We start from the raw sequence: 14,000 nt of genomic DNA on the forward strand, positions 1-14,000 counted from the left end.
CAAATCCAGCCTCAAACACTTGACACTTATTAGCTGTGTGACCCTGGGCAAATCACTTAACCCCCATAGCCCTGCCCCGCCAAATGTGAGCTTTGTTTTACATTCTGCTTCGAGTGAAAGAAAATGGAAGAAAAAAGAACAAGAAAATTCAATAAAACTTTTAAAGCTTCCAAAAGATAAAAATGCATAGTTAAAGCATGCATTTTTCTACAAAATTATTTGATTTCAAAAATGCATATTCCTTTTTGACACAAAGACTGCTTAACAATCCTAAAAATCTCTATAACATAATCTACAGTAAAATAAATTTTTTCCTAAACAAATGAAATGGCCTGGTTTGTTTGTTTTTTAAAGGAAGGGGCAGCTAGGTGGCCTAATGGATAAAGCACTGGCCCTGGATTCAGGAGGACCTGAGTTCAAATCCGACCTCAGACGCTTGACACTTACTATCTGTGTGACCCTGGGCAAGTCACTTAACCCTCATTGCCCCCTTAAAAAAAAAAAAGGAACAATGAAATATTTCCCCATAAATCTGAGGTTTATTCCACAAATACACATAGGAACATTCATGGGGAGGTGCATGAAGAGGGGGCATATGAGAAGGGAGTACACATGCAGAGGGGCACACACATAAAAGGAATTTTTAATTAACATCAATGGTTTGAAGGCTTAGAATATGCCCCTAGCTGGGGGTCTGTTGGGCTCCTACCCCTCAATCAACTTCCATTCCAGCTGCAAAAGTGAAACTAACTCACAAACATGAAGAAACAATGCATGGAATCTCAGAGTGGGAAAGGCCTGTAGAGAACATCTAGTCTATCCCCAATCTAAGAAGTGAGCCCTTTTTACAACATTCCAGAAACTGAGCAGTCTCTTTTTAAAGAATTCTAAGTCTAGATAAGTAAGAACCAGAAGCAACTGCAGTCCAGTAGATGTTCAATAAACCCAATAAACGCAACAACCCGAACCACTGAAAGGAACACTAAGATTTACTTTCTTTTCTTTTCTTTTTTTTTTGGGGGGGGGAGGGGTGAGGCAATTGGGGTTAAGTGACTTGCCCAGGGTCACACAGCTAAGTAAGTGTCAAATGTCTGAGGCCAGATTTGAACTCAGGTACTCCTGAATCCAGGGCTGGTGCTCTATCCACTGCCCCACCTAGCTGCCCCAAGATTTACTTTCAATTTAATCTCTCCTTTGATTTTCAGGATTTCCAATTTGGTGTTTAGCTGGGGCTTTTTAATTTGTTCACTTTCTAGTTTTTTTAGTTGCATGCCCAAATCATTGATCTGTTTTTTCTCTATTTGATATTATGTAAGCAGTTAGGGATATAGATTTTCCCCTAAGAACTGCTTTGGCTGCATCCCATAAATTTTGATATGTTGTCTCATCATTGTTTCTATGATTTGTTCTTTGACCCACTTGTTTTTTTAGGATCAGATTATTTAATTTCCAATTGTTTTTTTTCTTTTTTTTTGCAGGGCAATGGAGGTTAAGTGACTTGCCCAGGGTCACACAGCTAGTAAGTGTCAAGTGTCTGAGGCCAGATTTGAACTCAGGTACTCCTGAATCCAGGGCCACCTAGCTGCCTCCCTCCAATTGTTTTTTAATCTGTCTTTCAATTGTCCATTTTTAAATGTAATTTTTATTGCATTATGATCTGAAAATCATGTGTTTACTATTTCTGCTTTTCTGCATCTGGTTGTAAGGATTTAGTAAGAATTGTTAGGAAAAGCAGAAAGAATAATTAAGTACTTAAATGGCATGATACAGATTTTAAGGGTTATGAGAGATCACACCAATACCAGGTAAATGAAATTTAGAGTCACCAGAGAGAGAGAAGGCTTCATGAAATAGAACTGTGCCTCAGTCTAAAAAATTGGGGAAGATTTAGTTAGACATTAGGGAAAGAGGAGAACATTCCTGGCAGGAGAAACAAAGAGTGTGATTTGTTTGTGGGGCAATGAGAGACTAACCTGAGAAAGATCAAGGGTACATATTGGGAATAGTAAGAAGTAAGGTAGGACAGGGAAGGAGAACCCAAAGAGTCAGGAAAAGGAAGTCAAATATGATGCAATAGGAAATAAAGAAACTAGAAAGGTTTTTGAGCAAGGGAGGGGCATAAGGAAAGTAGTGATTAAGGAAGATAGGCCTGATGAAATCAATGAAATTAGTATTGAGAATTTGGAGGGAAAAAAAAGAAAGTGTAAGAATTGGTTTGGTGACCCCCCATCTTTGGCTAAAATTAGAAAGCCTCAGGCACGCCCTGTACAGCCCCCCCCACCCCAATCCAAGCGCGCCTGCCCTGCACAGGGGTTCTCTGTCCCAGCCACCCAGGGAGGTGCCAGCGAATTGGCTTGGGGTATGTGGGTGGTTGGCCTCAGGTTTCCTGGGAGAGAAGGGTTTTTTTTTAAGGGGGGAGACATAGAGGAGAGGGAGGGAGAAAGGAGACCAGGGGGAATGAAAGAGATGTAGAGGATGGGAAAGGGGAGCGACAGAGAAAGGTGGAGAGGGGACAAGAGGAGAGGAAGCACAGGTGACAGCCACAGGGCAAGCAGCAAGGGGGATAGGAAGCAGCAGAGTCCATTGGCTGAGGTAACAGGTAGTATATCCTGTTTTTCTTTATCCTTATTTCTAAGTTTATTCCACATCAATAAACCCCCGTTTTTGCTTTTATTGAAAGGAGGCTTTTTAATCTTGTTTCTTGTTAGTCTGGGAGAAGCAGTTGGGGAGGGGGCAGGCCCTTACAGATTGGCCCACACGGGGCTTAACGAACCTGGGGGATCTTTTAAAACCCCCCTTACAGATTGGAAGCTCCAGCCAGCCAGGAGTTTACAGACTGGCAAAGCAGACAGGAGCTTATGAGAGAGAAAGAGAAAGAAAAAGAGAAAGAGGAAGAGGAAGAGGGAGGGAGAGAGAGAGAGAGAGAGAGAGAGAGAGAGAGAGAGAGAGAGAGAGAGAGAGAGAGAAGGGGGCAGCTAAGTGGAGCAGTGGATAAAGCACCAGCCCTGGATTCAGGAAGACCTGAGCTCAAATCTGGTCTCAGATACTTGACATGTTCTAGCTGTGTGACCCTGGGCAAGTCACAAAACCCTCATTGCCTCACACAAAAAAAGAGAGAGAGAAAATTTGGAACACAATTAAAAAAAAATTGATGTCAAAATTTGTATTCTACATGTAATTTGGGAAAATTAAATTCTAAATATAAAAACAAAATCATGTATCACTTATATTGAATTGCTTGAGTTCTTGAGGGGGCAGAGAGGGAGGAAGGAAGAGAATTTGGAAGACAAAATTTTAAAAAATTGATGTCAAAATTTGTATTTTACATGTAATTTGGGAAAATTAAATTCTAAATATAAAAGAAATGAGGACTGAAAGAGCCCTGGATTCAGGGTCAAGATGTTGCTTCAGGGGCAGCTAGGTGGCGCAGTGGATAGAGCACTGGCACTGGATTCAGGAGTACCTGAGTTCAAATCCGGCCTCAGACACTTGACACTTACTAGCTGTGTGACCCTGGGCAAGTCACTTAACCCCCAAAGCTGCCCCCCCCCCCAAAGAAGATGTTGCTTCAATAATCAGGCTGAAGGAGGGGCAGCTAGATGGTGCAGTGGAAAAAGCACCGACCCTGGATTGAGGAGGAGCTGAGTTCAAATCCAGTCCCAGACATTTGACAGTTACTAGCTGTGTGACCCTGGGCAAGTCACTTAACCCCAGCTGCCTCACCAAATAATAATAATAATAATAATAATAATCAGGCTGAAGGGCTAAAAGGTCCAAGGTACATGGAGAACCAAATAGGAAGAAAGGTTTTTGGGAAAACAAAACAAAAACAGGTAAGATTTGGTACCTAGTTAAAAAGTTTAAATCAAAGCTGACAATGAGGCTTTCTGCACAAGTGACTAGAAGAATGGTAGTGTTGTTGACAGAACAGGGTGGCCCAAAAGTCACAGAGGAGTCTGATGTTTTAATAACTTTTTGAAAATGTTTTTGTTTCATGCACACATGTATGCGTGTGTATACAAACAGTATATGATACTGTGGTATTGTAAATTAAAAAAAAATAAAGAAGCTATTAAATATTGAAACCCCTTCATGATTTCATGACTTTTTGCCCACCCTATAGAAGGAAAAAAATAGCTTGACTGGAGGGAATGAGTTTAATTTTACACATTCGGTATAAGGTGATAGCGAAGCATTCAAGTGGAAATGTCCAAAAGGCAGGTGAGTATATGGATTTAAGGTAGGAAGATTTGAGTAGCAATAGAGATGAGAGTTAAACAAGAAAAAAAAGAAGCTCTCCTATAGAAAAAGAGTAGAAAGAACAAAGCTGGGGTACTGAAGAAAGAAGAGCCAGTATAGGAGGCAGAAGAAGAGGAAAGCAGAATTTTTAAAAAATGTAGTTACAAGGGGGCAGCTAGTTGGAGGACCCGAGTTCAAATCCAGCCTCAGACACTTGACACTTAAATAGCTGTGTGACCCTGGGCAACTCACTTAACCCTCATTGCCCTGCAAAACAAACAATCAAACAAAAATGTAGTTACAAGAATGGAAATTGAATACAAGCAAGCTGGTCACAATACCAGCTTACTTCAATGATTCCCAATGTCAGCTCACCAAAGATGGTAGAACTATCACTGGTCTCCAAGTTTCCCGAATCATTCATCAAGGAGCTGATATCTTATATCTTGACCAAAAAAGTCGGCGCCAAGAGAAACATGTTGATCTTTGACTTGGGGGATGGTACTTAATGCCTCCATTACTACCACTGAAGATAAAATCTTTGAGGTCAAGTTCACTGTTAGAGACACCCACTTGGGTAGGGAGGCCTTTCTTTGACTACCATTTCACTGCTGAGTTTAAGGGGCAGCATAATGAAATTAATGAGAACAAGAAGATACTGTTTGTGAACTTGAAAAGTGTACCCTTTCTTCCTATACCAAGGCCAGTAATGAGATTGACTCCCTCTATGAAAGTATCAACTTCTAAACTTCTATCACCTGTGCCCATTTTTTTTAATACGATTTTTTTTTTGGTGAGGCAATTGGGGTTAAGTGACTTGCCCAGGGTCACACAGCTAGTAAGTGTTAAGTGTCTGAGGCCGGATTAGAACTCAGGTACTCCTGACTCCAGGGCCAGTGCTCTATTCACTGTGACACCTAGCTGCCCCACCTGTGCCCATTTTGAGGCACTAAACCCTTCCATGCCACACTGGAAAAAACTCTAAGGATGCCCATGCAGATAAGTCATAGATCTATAGATTTCAGGGGTAGTTCCACCCACACCCCCAGGATTCAGAAATTTCTACAGAACATCTTTAGTGGCAAAAAGCTAAATGAGAATATACATCCTGATAAGGCTGTTGTTGCTTATAGGGCAGATCTGTCCAGGACTGGTTGTAGTTGGATGTCACTCTTCCCCTTGGCTTTGAAACTGCTGGCAGAAACAGAACACCCCCATCCAGGGGTATGCTGGTAAATGATTAAAGACTAGCTCTTTGTGGAAAAAAAAAAAAGAATATGCTCACAACACATTTTTAAGTTTAGCTGCATATTAAAATTTTCTTGATGACTTTCTTAAGTCTAGGCATTGAATAAAACAGTAAAGGGGCAGCTAGGTGGCGCAGTGGATAAAGCGCTGGCTCTGGATTCAGGAGGACCTGAGTTCAAATCCGGCCTCAGATACTTGACACTAGCTGTGTGACCCTGGACAAGTCACTTAACCCCTCATTGCCCCACAAAAACCAAGAGTCAAGCCATAATATGTAGCATTTACCACTTTACTAATAAGCACAAGAGAGCTGGTTTGAGCTGATTGTAGTACATTCCTGGCACCAATATTAAGCAGACACAGACTTTTATATGTAGTATGCTTATTCAGAGAGAATAACAAAGGATACAACCTAATAGATGAGTTAAAGGGAATTTCCCTGCCCCCAAGGGTGTTTTTCAGATTGTAATAATCTTTGGCACTGACACAAATGTCAACATTCTCCATGTATTTGCAATGGATAAGAGCATTATCATCAGTGACAAAGCCATTACCTGAGCAAAGAAGACATTGAGCACATAAGGTTGAGAAGGCTGAGGCATACAAGGGTGAAGATGAGAAGTAGAGAAACAAGGCAGCTGGTATAAAAAGTGAAAGAGGTGTTTTTTTGTTTTGATCCTAGAAGGTAATAGGGAGTTTACTAAGTTCACTGAATAGGAAGGAGGATTGCTTATGCTTTCAACATGAAGACTATAGTGGAAGATGAGAAATTCCAAGATAGAACTGGTGAGGACAAACTGAAGAATAGTGACAAATGGCTTAGTAAGAACTTGACTGTGAAGAAGGAAGAATTTTGAGGATCAGCAAGATAGAATTAGAAAATGTCTGGGGCAGCTAGATGGTGCAGTAGACAGAGCACCAGTCCTAGATTCAGGAGGACCTGAGTTCAAATTCGGCTTCAGACACTTGACACTAAATAGCTGTGTGACCCTGGGCAAGTCACTTAACCCCAATTGCCTCACCCCCCCCCAAAAGAAAGAAAATGTCTACAACCCTATCATAGCTAACCTATACTAGAATTCAGAGAGCATGCCAGGAGGAGGAGGCATGCTTGGTGGGATACTGGAGGAGTTTTGTTGTTCAGTCATGTCTGACACTTCATGACCCTATTTAGGATTTTCTTGGTAGAGATACTGCAATGGTTTGCCATTTTCTTCTCCAGCTCATTTGACAGATGAGGAAACTGAGGCAAACAGCAAACATGACTTGCCCAGGGTCACACAGCTAGTGTCCGAGGCTGGATTTGAACGCAGGTCTTCCTGACTCCAGACCTGGCACTCTATGCCCTATGGCACCACCTAGCTTCCTCTACCACTCAGGTGGAAGAGTGGTACATATAGAGAACTACTCCACCTCTTGGATCCACTACTGAGGAGGTTGACGAAATGCAACCTGAGAGAGATCATTTCATACAGCTTTTTTGTAATGGAAATACTCAAATCTGTACACAAAGCTCAGTAAAACAACAGGTTAACATTTGAGCTTCTGTGCAAACCTGGGCATTCTGAATGCCTGAATGTATATAGATGGACAGAACAACAACAATATTGCACTTTATCAGTATGGTAGGCAAGTGGAAATAAATGCAAGAATAAAAATCGATTTAAAATGGCAACCATTTAAAAAAGGAAAAAGGCAAATAGGTAGAGTTAAGAGAAGAGATGTAATGTCTTGTGTGAGGAATAGCAAGGAAGCCAGTGTTACTGGGTCAAATAGTACATGGAGAAGAATAAAGTGTAAGAAGTCTGGAAAGGTTTTTTTAAAAAGGGGGCCAGGTAGTAAAAGGGTTTTCCTAGTGAAACTGAAGTTTGGGGCAGGAGAGGAGTGTTGACCCTGGAAGCAATAGGGAGCCACAGGAGTTTTACTGAATAGGGAGGGGGACTGAAGGACAGACCTGACCTTTAGGAAGATCTATTTGATAGCTGATGGAAAGAGACAAGAAAAAGTATCTGGCTGCCCTTCATGATTTCAAGTCACCTGGTTCTGAAATAACTGGCCTATGTGATGGCTGAATCACTACCCGTGATATTTGAAAACCCAGAGAAAGGGAGAGGCAGAATGTGGGATTGGAGAGACACAAATGTGGTCCCAATTTAAAGAGACAGAGAATGGAATCTTTAAACTAGAGGCTAATGAGTTTGACTTTAATTCTTAGGAAAATTATGCAACATTACCAGAGGATTGGTTAGTTAACATCTAGAAAAGGAAGCAGTGATAACAAAGGTCTGTATTACTTTGTCCAGAATGGGTCATACTAGACCAATATTTTTGTTTGTTTGTTTTTTGTTTGCGGGGCATCTAGAAAAGGAAGCAGTGATAACAAAGGTCTGTATTACTTTGTCCAGAATGGGTCATACTAGACCAATATTTTTGTTTGTTTGTTTTTTGTTTGCGGGGCAACAGGAGTTAAGTGACTTGCCCAGGGTCACACAGCTAGTAAGTGTTAAGTGTCTGAGGCCGGATTTGAACTCAGGTACTCCTGAATCCAGGGCCAGTGCTTTATCCACTGTGCCACCTAGCCGCCCCCTAGACCAATATTTTTTGACACAGTTGCTAAAGAGGTAGATTTGGGCATGCTTTTGATAAAATTTACCTAGATTTCAGCAAAGCATTTGATGAACTCTGTCACAGAATTGTGGAAAACTGAAGAGATACAGGCTAAACAGGAGTACAATTAGAAGGAAACCAGTTGAAGAGCTGGATTCAAGGAGTAGTAAATGAATAGTTTGATGTTACATCTCCATTGAACTGTCAAGTATCAGTGCTTGGCTCTGTGACCTTACTTTTATGAATGACTCGAATACAATTTGATTTAAAAAAAAAAACTTATCACATTTATAAAAGATACAAATCTAAGAGGGACAGCTAAAACCATAGATGATGGAGTCAGGATCCAAAAAGATATCAGGCTAGAAGAGTGGGCTGAATTTTTTTTTTTGCAGGGCAATGAGGGTTAAGTGATTTGTCCAGGGTCACACAGCTAATAAATGTCAAGTGTCTGAGACTGGATTTGAACTCAGGTCTTCCTGAATCCAGGGTTGATGGTTTATCTACTGCCACCTAGCTGCCCCAAGTGATCTGAATTTAAAAATATAGTTAATATAGATATGAAGAAGTTATTTAAGGATTTCTTTATTTAAATCTGTTTTGTTTCTTTGTTTAAGGAAAAGGATTCCTGCCTGAAATGAGTACTTTTCTAATGGTTTTAACCTATGGGATCACTTCAGCTGCTCTGCCTTCCCTCCTTCCTCCAGTTCAAAGCCTTGTTATTCTCAATTTCTCACTCATCCCACTTACCCAACTGACTGAACCCCAATCTTGTTTCAAACTTCACACCCCTACTTTCCACCCTCCTAGTTCAGGCTCTCATGACCTCCCACCCTAGACTACAGTAATTGTGACTTGCCATTGCTAGTCCTGCTTTCCATCTTTCTCCACTCCAATTCATTTTTCATTCAGTTGTCAAAATGACTTTCCTAAAGTGTAGGTTTCTGGCACTCAATAAACTCTAGTAGCTCCCCATTACCTCTAGAATGAAATATAAAGTCCTCAGGCTCTTCGTTATTTGGCCCCTTCTCTAACTTCCCAATCTTCTCAGACTTCTGTGTCCTCCACACACTCTACAATCCAGTCACAATGGCTGACTAGCTGATCCCAGAGCAGGACACACCCATCTCCCATTTCTATCTTTGCATAGAACATCTCCCAGGCAGGAATGCTCTCCCCATTCACTTCTACCTTTTCGTAGTCTTAGTAAAACTGTCGACTTTTGCAGAAGGCCTTTTCGGTGGTCCGCAGCAACTAGTACCTCCCCCTCAGAGATTATCTTATGTATAGATCTGAGGATATACATAGCCATTTGCATTTATCTCCCCCATTAGAATTTCGTGGGCCTTTAGCTTAGTGACTATTTTTGCCTTTCTTTGTATCCTTTGTTCCAGACACGGAGTAGGTGCTCAATAAAAATGCTGGTAGAGTGATCAGTGAATGGTTTCTAGAGTCAGGGTCATAAACTATGGCAACAGTCTTTAAGTGCTTAGAATTTGGGTTTGTTTTTTTTTTAATCTAGTGCTTTTTAAATGGTGATTCAAATCTATGAAAATTACAATGAAAACACCATATATCGTAGTGGTCTTTGTATGCATATAAACCACTACTTAATATTGGCTACACTTCTAAATTGAAATAAAAAAGAAAAACACGCGTGAACATTCTGACAAATTAACATGGACAAATAACTCAAGTTATTAGCAGTCAAGTTTTATACAAGTTTCATTTGGGATCTAAGTTTCTACCAATACAGGTATTTTATGTCAATTCTATTTTGTTTTAGAATTATCTCTGTATCACACTTATGAGTATCTCAGATTTACAGATTTTTGGGGAAGCTAAAACCCTTCTCAATCTTGAGAGATTTAGAAGCTCCAAAGTGTTTGACAAGAAGTCCTTCCTGATTCTCCCACTGCTGATGCCTTCCCTCTGATACCAACAAACACCCATTTATTATTATCTATCAAGTATGTACACTAGTTTTTGCATGTTCTCCATTAAAATATAGGCTTCTAGAGAGTAGGTATGGTGTCCTTGCTTTTCTTTGTAGCCCCAGAACTTTACATAGTGTCTAATGCACAGTAAACAAATGTTTGAAGGCTGTCTGGAGATAGGGGAGAAACTCCCCTTCCTCCTATCACCTTAAATCAGAAGTATTTGAGTTTCCCAAGAATTTCAACCATCAAGCTTTAACGTGTGAGTGAGCTCATACTAACCAGGAGAATTTCTTTCTGGTCCCCATAGATCATTTTATGCACGGATATTTATCTAGAGAAGACCATTTAGCTGAGAATAGAAGGATTACTATGTGAATGAAGAGGCCATTTTGGGTGGTGTTTAGCCCCTCAACCCATTTTTCCAAACTTCCTGAGACAACATGTCTGAAGGTAGGTTAGGGCCCTGACCTAGAAATCAAATAAAAAGCTCTTCTTAACAAACCAACCAACCTACCTGTGAAAGTTGATCAATGACCAAAATATGGACTTTTCTGAGTCCTTCCGTTTGTTTTATAAGCTCTATCTCGGTTATAGAAACAATCGTAATCTTAACCATTTGTACAAATAAGATAAATGAGTGTGCCTATTATAAAATCATCTTGGTAATAATAAGTGGTAGAGTAGATTCCCAAGTCATATCCACATATGCTCCCTCTACTCTCCCCCAGCAATCAGGCATTTGTTAAGCGCGCTGAGAACACAGTATCTACACCCCCAAAATGAAGCAGTATCTACACTCAAACTGTATGTAAAGATAAATTAAATCTCCTTTCACGCAAATTAAAACCAAACTATAACCATTTTGGGCTTCGGTAGCAAATATCCAATTACCAGTCAATATCCTGATTCAATATTTCTGTGATATTGAAGTGGGGGCGAAGTTTTTCTGGGTGTAGTTATACTCTGGCGCACCCACCACCTACACTACTACAGCTGAGAGCCCAAGAACAGCGCTTTCCCAAAACAAAAACCAGACCAAATGTCCAGGACCTTGTTTAGCTTCTGCAAAACCCTCCCGGCCTCCTTCCCACAGGGTTCGTCTGAGTCCCAACAAGACGGTCTGAGGGAGCGAGAGAACGGGACGTTCCCCAACTCACCCCTGCTCCTCCTAAGTCCTACAATGCACCCCTTTGGACAGTAGACCCTTGGCACCGCGGCCCCGAGCGAGCGCAGCTCGGGTTTCCTCCTCCTGCGAAGCCTCCCAAACAAGACTTAGTGTTGCAAGAAAACCACAATAACTCAGGAAAAGTGAAGATTTCCCTGAAATACTGGGAGTGGCTTTAAATATTTCAGCCGAAGAGAGCTGCACACACACTCACCCACTCACCCAAAACACCCTCAGGGCACCTCCCTCCCGGCTGGGGTGGGGGTTGGGGGGCTCCCGCCATCCCCGCCCCTCTCCTTTTCAAGCCCGAAGACTCCTCAGCAACCCCAAGCCCCCAATCCGAGACCCGCTCCTCAGCAAAGTCTTAGTCCAGGACTGAAGCCTAGGCACCGAAGGCCGCCCCCCCCCACACACACACACTCCACTTTTCCACCGACCGAACTCTCCAGGGGAAGCAGGTTCAGTCCTTCCAGGCTCCGAGAGAGAGAAGGGCACGTAAGACCCCTTCCCGCCCCCTACTTTCGTCCCCGCGCCCGGTGCACTAGGGGCGGACTAGGGGTGCACTAGGAGAGCAAGCTCGCTTGCCCCAAGCGCACCTGACTCCGGCTCTCCCCGGGTCTCCTTCGCCGGAGGAGGCGGCAAAAGAATGGGCTTTGGGCGGCCACCGCCTCCTTCTCCCCTCTCCCCACACTCAGCCCCCGGGCATGCGCAGCACCAGTTCCTAAACTGGGGTTCCCCGGGGTTGTAGCCCAGCCCGCCAGTTCCCTCCACAGAGCAGTTCCCACCTGTGACCCAGTCTTCTCCAGGCGCGCGAGAGGCTCCGGGGACCTTCGCTGCTAGTATTGTAAAGGGAAGAAGGAAGGGAAGGAGAAGGGGAGGGGGCGGGAAGAAGCAGGTGTGGCGCCGCCGCCTCCAGTGACCCATTCACCTGAAACTCGAGGGAGGGGGGGGAAAGGAGGAGGCGGGCGGGGACAAACAGGTAGCTCTTTCTGCACATCAGTCCAGAGAGCTTAAAGAGACAGGGTTCAGTTTCGCTGGGCGGAGACAATACCCTCGGGGTTTGCGCGTTTGGGTGCAGTTGGATCAGCTGAGGAAGTTCCTTACCTAAGGCGAAGTCTTGTTGCGCTCTGCAGGGGGGCTTGGTGAGCTGGAGGCATGATCGCCCACGAGCCCCGGTTTTCCTGGAAGGGTGTGAGCTTCCAGAACTCCCGCGGGCCAAGTTTAGTATGCGCTTCGGTAGGAAAAGGGCTGCTCTCCCAAAGCGTGGTCAAAGAATTGTTAGCTGAGAGAGAACTATTGAACTGGAGGCTAACACTGAAAGTGACGCACGAAGTGGTAGAAGAATCTTAAAGGGAGATGATTATTCTTAAAAATTAGGGTGTGATCGCCGTTGTGTGAGGTTCCGCTTTTCTGCCACTACTGTGCGACTTTAGGCAAGTCACTTCAGTTATTTGTGACTCAAGTTTAATAATCTGTAAACCGAGAGGATTAAACGAAATTTTCTCAAAGTCTCTTTTCTAAGTCTGAAATCCTGTAGTGTTTGATAGTACCTTATGCTGAATTGGAGGTGGAGGGTGGTGGGTAATCGGAACCTAGGAAATAAAAACAATTTAATTTGTCTTCAGGTGATACACTTGTTTCAAGGATCTAGAAAAAAAAATTACGATTGTAGACTATTGCTAATACAAAAGTGAAGGGCGAACCTCCTTCCATCTCCCATGTTTCTTCCTAGACTGGAAACTTAGTAACTGATTCTTCCCTTTTACTTCCTTCCCCATCCAATGACTTGCCAAGTGCTGTAGATTTCAACTTTCACAACCTCTTTCCCATCCGTCCATTCTGTACTTACCCAGCTCCCATTCTAGCTCAGGCCTCTTTTTTACTGCTTTTTTCTGGACTATTCTGATAGCTTCCTGAACTCATAAAACAGAGGCTTTAGAAGCAGAACGGACCTTAGAAATCATCTAGTGACCAACCAGCTTATTTTAAAGATGAAGAAATAGTTCCAGAGTGACTTGTCCAGTACCACACAGGTAGTAAAGAAAGGGAGCCAGAATTCAAAACCAGGTCTTTTGACCCTAAATCCAGAGAGCTTTTCATCATATTCTTCTTTCCAGTTTAGAATGCAGCTTTCCAGGGGCAGCTAGGTGGCACAGTGGATAGAGCACTGGCCCTGGACTCCGGAGGACCTGAGTTCAAATTTGACCTCAGACACTTAGCGCTTACTTAACCCCAATTGCCTCGCCGAAAAAGAAAAAAAAATGCTGCTTTTCTTCCTCAGCTCTCCACTCAATCCTTCACTCTGCTGTCAGTTTTATTTTCCTAATTAGAGGTCTGCTTTTGATATTCCCTTGGCTCAAAGTTATTCAGTGGCTTCGCATTACCCATCCCTCTGGCTTTGGAGATGGACACTTTACAATCTGGCTCCAACCTATTCTTCCAACATTGTTTCACTTACTCCTCATTCATACACTCTGCAGTCTGGGCCTGATCCCTTCCTGCAGTCTTCCACATCATTTTTTTAAAAAAAACCTTTCCCTTTTTCCTTTTACTTTTTTTTTTGTTTGTTTTTAGTGAGGCAATTGAGGTTAAGTGACTTGCCCAGGGTCACACAGCTAGTAAGTGTTAAGTGTCTGAGGCCGGATTTGAACTCAGGTACTCCTCATTCCAGGGCCAATGCTCTATCCACTGCGCCACCTAGCTGCCCCCTCCTTTTACCTTTTTAAAAACCTTTCCTTGCCCCAACCCAGGCTGCAATTCACTCGGTCCTTCCCTGTGCTTGTTGAAATGTATAGAGGAAA

At 42.7% G+C, this 14,000-nt stretch overlaps 1 protein-coding gene across 4 annotated transcripts in view; it reads right to left on the bottom strand.

Moving 5' to 3' along the window:
* OCLN (occludin) overlaps positions 1-12,424 on the bottom strand; it is a 59,902-nt gene extending 47,478 nt beyond the window's left edge. Inside the window, exon 1 of one of the 4 annotated variants that reach the window (XM_043975575.1) lies at positions 12,304-12,424. The gene's annotated coding sequence lies outside the window, so the exon portion shown is untranslated. Of the gene's footprint in view, positions 1-11,636; positions 11,757-11,795; positions 11,883-11,984; positions 12,033-12,303 lie in introns of those variants that run through there. The other 3 variants (XM_043975576.1, XM_043975578.1, XM_043975577.1) reach the window with 3 other exon arrangements.
* Between the last annotated feature and the right edge of the window lie 1,576 nt (positions 12,425-14,000).

The sequence above is a fragment of the Dromiciops gliroides genome, chromosome 1, assembly GCF_019393635.1.
Source record: "Dromiciops gliroides isolate mDroGli1 chromosome 1, mDroGli1.pri, whole genome shotgun sequence".
Classification (NCBI taxonomy): Eukaryota; Metazoa; Chordata; class Mammalia; order Microbiotheria; family Microbiotheriidae; genus Dromiciops; species Dromiciops gliroides.